At 41.9% G+C, this 12661-nt stretch overlaps 1 pseudogene; it reads left to right on the forward strand.

Moving 5' to 3' along the window:
• The first annotated feature begins 285 nt into the window (after positions 1–285).
• LOC103286625 (thymocyte nuclear protein 1-like) lies at positions 286–9716 on the forward strand (annotated as a pseudogene).
• Positions 9717–12661: the final 2945 nt, after the last annotated feature.

Genomic DNA, 12661 nt, shown 5'->3' on the forward strand with positions numbered 1-12661 from the left:
GGAAGATCCCCACACCCAAGCTTGTTTCTCCCCTCTTCCCGCACACAGCCCCAGCAAGCTGCTACTGTGGAGGGGAAGGTGCTTCTTGTAGGCACCTGGGGGAGGATGGGGCAGGGGAGGGGCTTACCCTCCTTTTGCCCAGCCTTCTGGGATCCAGGTCTCCCTATGAGTCATCATCTCCCCTGTTCCCCACCTCCTCTGGCTCAAGCCTGCATGGGCAGCCTCCATAGCCACCAAAAAACCAAGGGACCCACAGAGCCCAGGGCACTCTCGTGGTGGGTTCCCATGGTGTCTCCTGAAGCTTCTCCTTCCCGCCAACTCGATGCAGAGATCCTGCTGGGCCCTCAGCCCATCTCCCCCAGGAGGAGGGGCGAGGAAGAAGGCAGGTAAGAGCTTCAGAGCTGCAGCCCCTTGTCCCCTCTCCCTAGCCTACCAACTTCCTCCCCTTCCTGGGGGTTGTGGGTCACACCTTCCTGGTACCTTCTCCCAGGCAGGCCCTCCATCCCACCTCTACGAGAATTAAAATCCACTGTGCTGGGCACTTTAGATACTTTATTTCATTTCTTATAGTTTTAACTGCTGACTTAACAGCAAAGGAAACTGAGGCTCAGAAAAGCAGCCAGAGCAGGGAGGACCCAAACAGTCCAAACCTGCTCAGTCTGCTCTCTGCCCTTTCCACCTCACCACCCTCAGTGGCAGCGGAGGTTTTACTGAAGTCATTTTTTAGCTATAATTTCCCCTTTCTCTGTTAACACAGTTAAAAGAGAATGCATTGGGGAAGCACTGGTGCTTTCCTGAAGGGTGGAAGCAGGTGGTCCAAATAACATGCCCCAGCCTTCAGAGTTAATCCCCTCAACTCAGCCAGGTTTGGTCATTCTCAACTTGCCTAACATATTTTGACTCAAATTTGAGGCTCAGTAACCAGTTTAAGGGAGATGTTATATGTGGGTACGGAAGGAGACACCTGGGTGTGAGGAAAGAGTTCTATCTCCTGACTGCCCTGTCCTCCACCACCAACCCCAACCTGGTCTGTGACATAACCACTCTGAGTTGTAAGTTCCTCAGGCAAAGTGAAACTAAAGTCACCTGCCTCATGGCACTGCTGCCAGGGTTGATGCCTGGCACAAAGGGTACCTTGATACTGTTGATGTTGGTGCCTCTATACCCAGCAGACAATATACCCTAGGCCCCAGCAGTGGGGGGTAGGGACGGGGAAGGGTGGGGAGGAGATCTCATCTTAAAGAGACCAGTTTCTTTTTCTCATGGTTAAACGTAGCATGGGAACTACTTGTCTCCAAAGACCTCCCTGACCTCACTGCTCACACATGCGGGCAGCCTAGTGTTCCCTGTGCCCATCTGCCTTTCACAAATGAGTTCCCATCTCTTTTTCAAAAAGTGGACACCACTCTGGTGTTCCTTCCACCACCAGGAACTGAAACACAAACTCTGCCTTTACAGAACACTGTGCTCAGCAGGTCAGCTGGCTCCTGCAAATGCAAACTGGAGTCTTTAAAAGATGAAAAGATTCCTGGAGGATTTTGTGGTATTTTGGAGAGTGCCTCTGGGCAGATCACACACTGTGACAAGTTCTTTCCAAATTGTGACATTTCAATCATGCCTTCTACAAACAACTGACTTTTCACATTTAGCCTAGATGGTACCTGCCCTTGCTCATTTTCTCCTAATCTTAAAGTGAGTCTGGGATTTGATACGGAGGCCAATGCAGTTTTCTGAACACTGCCCCCATTCCGTGGTGCCTGGGAACTGGCAGATGAGCACAGGCAGGAAGTGAGGGGCTTCTACTGATGGTTACTCTAGAGTTAGAAATAGCGTATCCAGCCCAGGGAAGGCAACGGCTCCCATAATCCCACCTCCCTCCAGCTATGAGAGGAGAATACAAACAAAAAGAAAAAAACAGCTGAAGGAGTGGAGGTCTCACACTCTAGCCTCCCTAATTTCCATGGCTTTCTGCTGGCAATTGTATTATTTTCCTTTGAAATTTTTCTCTTTAATCATAGATTCTCATTAGTAGGAAAGTGGAGCACTGGGAGGGGAAAAAAGAGATGCTTACTTCATATTTAAAATTTCCCCCATCTGGTAATGCTTTAAAATCCTTTAAATGAACATTTGCAGAAGAAAAATAATGTAGACGCAAATCTTACACCTTTCACAAAATTAAATCAAAATGGATCATAGACCTAAATGTAAAATACAAAACCATAAATTCCTAGAAGATAACATGGGAGAAAATCTAGGTGACCTTGAGTTTGATGATGACTTTACAATATTAAAGCATGATCTAATTGGGGGGGGGGGTTGTTTGATAAGTTGTATTTCATTGAAAGAAAAATCCTTTCACTGGGGTCAAAATGTTTTGTTGTACAAATAGAACTGAAGTGCAGATATCTGGAAGAGATAAAATCAAGGTTTAAAATTCTACTATAGTGCCCTGGCTGGTTTGGCTAAGCAGACAGAACAGACTGAAGGATCCTGGTGAAGGGTCCTGGATTCAATTCCGGACAAGGGCATGTACCTCAGTTGCAGGCTCGATTCCCTGGCCCGGGGCGCCTATGGGAGGCAACCAATCAATGTGTCTCTCTCTGTCTCTCCCCCTCCCTTCCACTCTTTCTAAAAAAAAATCAATGGAAAAAATATTTTTGGGTGAGAATTGACCAAAAAATAAAATAAAATAAAATCATACTAAAGTATAAAAGACTAATAGTAGATCCTTGCCTAGGTCACATTGTGTCATTGCTGTAGTGCAGGTAAGAAGAAAGATGAGAGCACCCTAATAAAAGTATTCATTTATTTTTTAAAAAGGAAGAAAAAACTTTTGTGAAATGTACAAGGAACAAAGCCTTAACCTAGGGATAAGCACAACAATTCCACTTTAGCATCCTGAACATCAGCCTTCCCTGATGGACATAAGGAAACCTGATGGTTCTGGTCTAGAAATTAGAATAAGTATTTCCTTGTTATCAACAGCCAAGGCAGTCTCAGGTCTAGCCCAGAAAATTCGTTAAATACTTTCATTATTTTAAAAATTGAATTATTAATAAAAAATATTTTAACAGTAAAATATAGTAACTCAGTATTTGACTCAAAAAACTTTTTAAAAATAATAAAGCAAGAGAAAAGAAATAGACAAATGCAAAAACAAAATTATAAACACAATATGAAGCCCAGACGGCATGGCTCAGTGGTTGAGTGTCAACCTATGAACCAGGAGGTCACAGTTTGATTCCCACTCAGGGCACATGCCTGGGCTGCAGACTTGATCCCCAGTGTGGGGCATGCAGGAGGCAGCTGACAGATGATTCTCTCTCATTATTGATGTGTCTATCTCTCTCTCCCTCTCCCTTCCTCTCTGAAATCAATAAAAATATATATTTTTTAAAGAGACAATTATGGCCCTAGCTGGCTTTGGCTCAGTGGATAGAACGTCGGCCTGCAGACTGAAGGGTCGCAGGTTCAATTCCAGTCAAGGGCATATGCCTGGGTTTTGGGCTCGATCACCAGTAGGGGCATGCAGGAGGCAGCCGATCAATGATTCTCATCATTGATGTTTCTCTCTCTCTCTCCCTCTCCCTTCCTCTCTGAAATCAATAAAATATATATATATATATTTTTAAAAAAAGACAATTATGAAGGTAACAAATCTAAGAACTGCTTTTCTAAAAAATATCACTTAATAATATAAGCAAACATCTAGCAAATGTAATTAAGAAGGGGACAACACAAAATGGAAGATAGGAGAAATGGAGTAAGAACAACAGATATCAAAATTTTCCCAAAAAATGAAGTATATAATCTTTGCTTGTACCTCTCAAAAAACATTGAAGTCAGGATTCAAGTCACAGCTAAGGAGGACAACACTTCTCCAAGTTCCTCTCCTCCCTTCCCCAGTCCTCCTCACCATTCCAAAAGTTCCCACTTCCCAAATACCTCAAAGTCTTCCCCAAATGTTCACTTCACGTATCTTTTTCATCTTTTGCCTCTCTCCCTCTTCATTATGTAGATTGGTTTAACCTCTCTGACTTCTTTTTGTTGCCTTTCTACCTCTCCCATTACTTGATCTTTCTACCACAAAGGATATCCTAAGAACTGACCCAGCAAGCCACAATCCTACCCATTCTCCTGATTCCAGGTCCTATTTTCTCCTCCTCCTCTTCTGATATTTTATGTCAGAAATCTGTTTTCCAGGCCACAAAGCACTCACACGTGAACTAATCTATAAACCTTATTCCCTCATCCCGTCAAAAATGTTTCCTGGAGTCCAATTCAACATTTGAAAGAGCAGCCCTCAGGAAGCCAGAAAGCTCATTCCCAGAACTCAAGAATGGTTCAATAATGAAACTTATAACACTAGAGGCCCGGTGCACAGATTCGTGCACCAGTGGGGTTCCTCCACCTGGCCTGTGCCCTCTCGCAATCCAGGACCCCTCAGGGGTATGTCGGACTGCCCTTTTTGGCCTGATCCCTGCAGGCCAGACCAAGGGACCCCACCAGTGCACGAATCCGTGCACCAGCTTCTAGTATGCATATAAGATCTTTGGTTAATCTCTTCCCACCCTTCCCCCTCCCTCCTTCCCTCTGTGATTCATCAGTCTGTTCCATGTTTCCATGCCTGTGGGTTGAGTATCTGCCCCCTGGTGGTCAGTGCACATCAACAGCTACCAATCGAATGGTCGAACAGTCGCTTAGGCTTTTACATATTTAGATGCTGCAGTAACATAACACGAGAGAAATCATGGGACCTCAGTGGCTGCTGAAAGACATTTGCAAATACAAATAGGAAGTTGCTATGAACAACAATATTGAAGAAAATGTAGTTAATGTCTTTGTGAAAGAGACAGGAGATTGAGGTTGGGGGCAAACAGAAAAAATTCACTTTTCTAAATCCAGTGATTGGGCAATCAGATCAACAACATGAATTACTTTCATTTGTGTCATCCTCAGGGCCAATTTAACTTGTAAACACTTGAAATTTGGCTCTGCAAGATGTCTTTCTGTCTCTAGAGGACTGGAGAACTGAGTGGACTTATTGAAATTATTAGCCATTTTTGGTTTTATATCAGCTATTGATTTAAATAATGTTGACTGCATTTCCTTGTGACCTACTACCTTTTTTAAAAGTAAAACATGTTTTCTTCACATTCCCAAATATATATTCATTCTAGCTAATTAGGTACAGTGAATATAACACAAGAATATAACAAAATTTAAATTACCCATGTGTTCACCATCCAGAGAAGGCCACCCATTAACACTTTAGTATATTTTCTCTCAGTATGAATTTGTGAACATAGCATTTTTGGTGTTTACTAAAGACATAAGTTTGCCCAGCCAGTATGGCTCAGTGGTTGAGCTTCGACCTCTGAACCAGGAGGTCATGGTTCAATTCCCGGTCAGAGCACATGCCCAGGTTGTGGGCTCAATCCCCAGTGTGGGGCATACAAGAGGCAGCCAATCAATGACTCTCTCTCATCATTGATGTCTCTCTCTCTCTCTCTCTCTCTCTCTCTCTCTCTCTCTCTCTCTCTCCCTCTCCCTCCCTCTCTGAAGTCAATAAAAAATATATTTTAAAAAAATTAAAATTAAAAGGAAGGACATAAGTTTGTCACTGGTGTTGTAACAGCCATTACTGTGTCTCAAACTACTCAATGGAATATCAGAGGCTACTAGATTAGCTTTAACAGATTCTCGAAGCACAAGATTAAACATTTGTCTGCCCCCAAAGCACCAGAGGCATTAGATGCCCTTCCATTGGTAGTAGAGTGTCTTTCTGGTGTAGTTTAGAAAAAAAGCCTTACCACATGGTTCAAAATAATTGAGGCCTGAAGAATGTACACACACAAATACACACTCCAGTTGAGAACCTCTGCCTTAGGAAATCCATAGACAACTGATTTTTATGAAAATGTATGGGGAGAGGGACCACAGCTTCCACCAATTTCTCAGAAGCCCTGGTTTAAAAAGTTCCTTCCAGCTCTAATATTCTGGTACTATTTCAGGCTGTGGCACTAATTCTGTCTTAGAAGACAGAAGTCTTAGACAAGCTGGACGACAGAAGTGAGGCGAGGTTCTTATATCAGACAGAGGTTTGGAGGGGAGTTGGCCCATGAAAAATGAACACAAGCCCTTTACCTTCTCTGTGTATCATTAGTCTTGCTTTGACAGTGCTTCCTCTAATATCAAACCATCAGAGACTTAACAACAAATATGTCCACATAAAAATGATGCCACTTTTCAAGGATATGGCCGGGAGAAGTGTCTGCTCCCAGTGCTACTCCCAGGTATACTTGTGATGGGAACAAAAGTTACTAACCTTGGGGTCAAATTAAGAAAAGAGGAAATAAGCTAGCATATTTTCAATGTCTAGCATGCATTTGACATGCCTTAAGACCCTCATCTTATAAATGCCAGTATCAGGCCTCAACCCTGGCTCTCACCAATTTAGTCTATTTAATCTGCAAGCCAAACAACCTCCCCTTATCAATCGTATTCTTAACCTGTACCCTGGTTTTCTCTCAAACTTCTATTTTAATTTGGATATCAGTTAAACTCTCACCAGTCTCTCAAAAAAAACACACTTGTGTATTTTATTTTGAAACACTGATTCTGAAACATAAAAGAGTTATATAAAACTTATTTCCAAAAAAGTTTTGGATTATAAAAAAGATTAAGAATTTATTGTTCAAAGGCTGCCATCTGGTGGCCAAAGATAGTAAACAAAAAAAATAGATCATGGAAAACACCAATATCCCTAATCACCTGGTTTGTTAGCAAAAGTAATAATCTGGGAAAATATTATCTGGAGCATTATGTGGGAAAATATGAACATGTTTATGTTCCACTAATTCTAATCTGTGAGATACTTTGCCTGTAAACAGTGGTAGCAGGATGTTTATCAAAATGTTTCCAAAAGCCAGATGCAGCCCCACCAGACAACACACTTGAGAGCTAAGTCCAGCTGCACCAGAAAGTTATGGGTTTTTTTTTATGCTTTTCAAGTATGACACAAGGTTTCATTCACTCAACAAAATTCTATTGGATCCTATTATGTCCCAGGTACACTGAATTTCATTGGCTACATGATGAAGAACAAAAGAAACAGCATCTATTCTGGAGAACCTCATGGTCTGGTAACAAACAGAGGCCCCAATCTGTAAGGTTGTGTATTTGTGCCCTACATGGGCCTTAGCCTCCAGGGTGAGAGTATTCTAAAAGCTGTCTGTGAGGCAGGGGGCACTCTTTTCTCATTCCCATTAAGGGGATAAATGGGCTAGCAGCTTCTCAGGTGGGGAATTTAGATACCTTGAGTCTCTTCGCTAATGCATGACCAGCTAGAAGGATCACATTTTAATATTTGACCTATTTCTTCCCCTTGCTCTGTCATAAATATTTGCCCCCTTTACAGGTTCTTGAAAACAGAAGTAACAGTCCCTAGTCACTGGGCAATTCTCTAGGAATACTTAGGATAGTGGAAATGCTAATAGTAGTAGGTAAGAATCCAACCTTCAGTTGGGTTTTCAGGCCTCCCTCAATGCCCCTTCCTCTGCCTGGCCCTGGCTTCCTTTCTCCAGAGTGCAGCCAAGGAAAGAACAGCAAAGGCTGGTGGTCTGCTGGTGAGCCAGGACAGGGAGGTGCCCCAGGACCCTGGCGACTCCAGCCAGAGTTGTAAGAGTACATCCTATAATTTCTGGAGGTTTTCCAAAAGGCCCCTGGCCAGTAACCAATTATTCAATTTGAATATATTGGTTTTTCCTCCAACCAAAGGAAACAGTACAAGTTGGGGGTGGGGTCCGACTTTTCACTACTAACTGCCAGAAGTCCAGGGCTGTTTTCCTTCTTTTTAGTCCTAGATACCAGGACAACAGCCTGGGGCCAAGGGAGCTACCAGCTTGTTGGGATGACGTAGGCAGTCCACAGAGTGATAACATCAATTGTTTTTCAAACTAGCATTCCCAGCTCCAGGTATTCCAGTGAGGCCATCAGTCCCAAGGCACTCCACAAGAAGGTCCTGTTACTCATGATAGCCAGAGTATGCCATCCCCCTAAGAGACACAGTGATTAGTCCAGAGATGAGTATGTGACCCAAGCAGAGGAGCCAGAGTCCTTTCTATGCTTTGATAGGAATGGTAGGGGGGAAAGTCTCTCTCTCTCAGGCCCATAGCTATTTTTACTGCCCTCTCAAGAGATCAACACAGGAAGCAGAACTAAGAGATGGAAATAAAACGGATTTGACTATGTCAAGAATTCAGAATCAGCATAAAGTGGTGCTGATGAAGACTTCTTTCAAAATTTACTTGACTTTCCATGCCAATAATGCTCTTGCAACCACAGTAAATGTTCCTAAAACCTGGTGGACTTTCTGTAATGAGTGTGGCAAGCATCAACCCATAGAGTAACACAGTACAAGTAGGGCAAGGATTCTGTCTGCACAGGGAAAACAGAGTTATGACAGGAAGCAGAGTGGTTATGGTGGGCAGACTAAGCCGATTTTCCACAAAAAGGCTAATTCTACAGAGGAGATTGTGCTGAGGTTTGAATGCATTGAGCCCAACTGCAGATCTAAGAGAACAATGGCTATTAAGAGATGCAAGCATTGCATCTTATCTGGGAGGAGATAAGAAGACAAAGGGCCAAGTGATCTAGTTCTAAGCTTTATATTTTGTTTTATAATATGACAATAAAATCTTGAGGATACGTTTGCTTGCTTCATAAGAAAAAAAAAACTTACTTTAGGGGCTGGAGTTGTGTCTGAGTAGTGGTTTCTAAGGGCAGAAAAAGAGTTGCCATCTGTATCTCTCAGTAGATTCCAGAATCTTCCACTCTTCAGCCCAGGAGGAGGCTGGCTTGGGCTGCTGGGCCAGACAAAAAGGGACCAGCAGGAAAGCATACCAAGATTAAGAACTCAGGTTAGGCATAACTAAAGTGGAGAACTCCAGCCCTTAGAAGACTTTAGGCTCTAAAAAATATGGGAGAATCTAAGCAGTTACTGGTTGATGAAATCAGAGCCAGAGAGCTGACTAGAGAAAGATGTAAACGTGAAGTTCAACACCGAGGATCTCAAAGCAGAGCCCAAGCAGACAGCATGCTGGGATGGGTTCACAACTATCAGGCCTGGAACCTCCCTGGAGCCAGGAAGCTGGAGGAGGAAACCTTGTACCATTGCAGGACTTATGAAGATTGTGAAGGAGGCTTACCCAGACCACACACAGTTTGAGAAAAGCAATCCCTATTATGATCCATCCAGCAAAAACCACCACCACAAATGGTCCATGGTCGATGAACAGTTTGCTCGAATGATGAAGTGTTTCATTCCCATGGCTGAGTTCAAAAACCATCACCAACCTTACAAAGCCATTGAGGGCCTTTTGAAAAATATGGTGCTCTGCCCGGCCAGTGTGGCCCAATGGCTGAGTGTCAACCTATGAACCAGGAGGTCATGGTTCGACTCCCCGTTAACACGCCAAGTTGTGGGTTCGATACCTAGTGTGGGGCATGTAGGAGGCAGCCAATCAATGATTCTCCCTTGTCACTAATGTTTCTATCTCTCTCTCCCTCTCCCTTCCTCTCTGAAATCAAATGTATTTAAATACATACACACACACACATATTGCTCTTCACTCTCCTGACTCTCTCAGTTCCACCCCTGACCCAAGAAGAGTTTAATTTTTATTTTGAGTCTGGAGGAAAAGGAACCCAGTTAACTGAGATACTTGCTGGAACAGGCAAGGTATTACTCCAAAGAAATGAAGCTTTTATAAGACAACAGAAGGTGTGAAGAGGCTTGCTTGTTATGTTCAGATGAACATAACACAGGTGGGTTTTCTGTACTTTTCAATAAAACACTATTATAAAAAAACACACGTAACTTGATAGGTTAAGGCATAGATGTGAAGAATCTCCTGTGCTTTAGAGAACACATCTACCAATTTTGGCCTTAGAAAAAAAGGAGACCTTAAGGACAGAGCAATAGGAGCTAACCAGCTAAAGCATGAAGACTTGAATCTTACAGGGACTTTAAGTATAATCTAGTCCAAGGCCCTAGTTTTAAATGTGAGACATCAAAGCTGGGAGGGAAAACAGGCTTGCTAGAGAGAATTCTTGCTGGGGTTCAAGTTTAGCAGCAAAGACTAGGATTGATGAATGCGCACCACACAAGTATCTGGCCCTATCAAGTTCATGCTTGTTTAATCCTCAATCTGGGAAGTACGTATTTTAGCTCCATTTAACAGCTGATGAAATTGAGACCAGAAAGGATAAATGACCCATGTCACACAGCTAACATGGAACAGAGGTGAACCTCATACAAGCCTAAGTCCTTTTTATTTCCTATTTCACCTTTAGATGAAAAAAATAATTATGAGGCAGGACATAGGAGTGTGTCAATCCTTCATAAATATGATGTCAGTGATGTCAATCCTTCATAAATATGATGTCAGTGCCTTAGCAGTGATGTCAATCCTTCATAAATATGATGTCAGTGCCTGCGAGCATCTGGGAAAAGTCAAGGAAAGGACTTCAATAAAGGGCAAAACCTAGTTTAAATTACTAAATGAACCAACCCCTTAAACCTGCATATCCCAGCTGCCTTCTAAAAATTTAGGAAGTTGAAATAGATGGTCTCAAAATAAATTTGCAAGATAGAACAGGCAAAAGGAGTTGAGTAGTGTGTGACCCAGAATCCTAGAGGTCTAAACTCCTTTCCCACTTCCCTACCTGACCATTCCCTTCCCTGAGGTTTGTTGTGTAGAGAGCAACTGCGACAGGGGAACTCTTGGGCATTTGAATATGTCACTGATTTTATGAGTCATCTGACAACTGCCTGTATAATGCTCACCTACTGGCCCCTCCCTGAGTCAGAAGCATGAGAACCCTAATCATTAGGAGACTCTAAAACCCAAAGCCCATTCTCTGGTAGTAGAATTGGACTGTTTGCTTTAAAAAAAAAAAAAAAGTTAACAGATTAAAATATACATATCTGATTACTCCAATTCAGAGTCTAAAGGACTTTGAGAGCCCTTTTCTCCAGTTCTGACTTAAGATTTGTTATTAACTGCTCAAGATCTGTTCTCCATGCTCTCATAGAAAGCATTCACTTGCTCAGTTTCAGGTTCCAGTTCAGCTCTGGCTGTCACATCGTATCTACTTAATTTTACAGCAACAGAACTCCATAAATTTGCCTTCTTAGCTAGAGTTAAAGTAACCATCCATATTCAACAGCTTTATTTTAATAGAACTGCTGCCTTGCCTGTCTATGATGAGGCCAAGATAAAAGAGGATACTCCCTAATGGAGGAAATACTACAACCTGGCATCACAAATGTGATTTACATGTTTTTGGTTAATGATAAATCTGAATTACATAAGCAAAGAAAGATAATTTTTTTCTGGTAATAATGTCAACAATAGCCCATCTGGGAGAGGGCATGGCATGGGGCCTATCTACCTCAATACCTCACATCCTTTTTCTGGCCCCTCCAAGTCATTATTTACATTTGTTCTTCTAAAAGAGCTATTATTCAAGGTCACTGAGTAGCCTGGCTGAACAAAGAATGTAAGGGTGGTCACTCACTCTTGCAAATTTTCCTTCATTAATCTCACATATCATTACACAGTCTGTGGTACTATACCCACGCTCACTAAGAAACCACTGTAGCATCTTGTTTATTTGTGAAAGACAGTGAAGTCAACTGTGGTCTCTATGGATTGAAGTTTTCTCTCTCCAGAGAGAAGTTATTGTTAGGGTGGGGTTTTTTGTTTGTGTGTGTGTGTGTTTTTGTGTGTGTGTTGTTTTGTCCCAATAAACTCAAGAACCAAAATAATTATATCCCCAAGCAAATCAACATTTAATCAAGAAACATTAGACTTCCCTTTACCTTTAGTTCTGTTATCCAAATTTGATCCAACTGTTCTATCCAAATTCATTCTAAGTGGAAAATTATGCTATGGGATTCAATGCAACTTTTTCATTAAACAACTATCTTTTCATGTATCAGAAATTACTTTGTGACTGTTGGCTAAACTGTTAGTCTCAACTACCTAGGAGAGATGCCCCAAACAAATGAACTTTATTTTCAAACAGATTCAAGCAGGCCAGCAAGAAGGCTTGCTCACTGAACTGTGATGAACATATGGCTGAGTATTTCCTCACCATCCAGGAGCCCCTGATAGTAGAAGAAAGCCCCATCCCTCCACCTACTCACCTAGCCTGTTTTCTCAGCGTGAAGGAGAACTTATGAGATAGACTTCCTGAAAAGGTAGTATTTGGGTGGTTTGGGGTAGAAAAATATGAAAGGGACAGAAGAAACTAAACCTCCCCATGAAGAAGGGAAAGAGAAAGAATATTACAGAACAGATTAAGATCAGAGAACAAATACAGCATAGGAAATATAATCAGTAATATTGTAATAACTGATGGTGCCAGCTGGGTACTGGAAATATCAGGGGGAACACTGTGTGAAGTATATGATTGTCTAACCACTATGCTGTATGCCTGAAACACAAAATAATATTGAAAGTAAACTGTAATTAGGGGGCAATGGTAAGATATGTACATATATAATACCTTAATAAAAAAAGGAAAAAAAAAGAAAATAAACTGTAATTTAAAAAAATTTTTTTAATTAAAAGAGATCAGAGAACTAGACCAA

The sequence above is a fragment of the Eptesicus fuscus genome, chromosome 15, assembly GCF_027574615.1.
Source record: "Eptesicus fuscus isolate TK198812 chromosome 15, DD_ASM_mEF_20220401, whole genome shotgun sequence".
NCBI classification, from domain to species: Eukaryota; Metazoa; Chordata; class Mammalia; order Chiroptera; family Vespertilionidae; genus Eptesicus; species Eptesicus fuscus.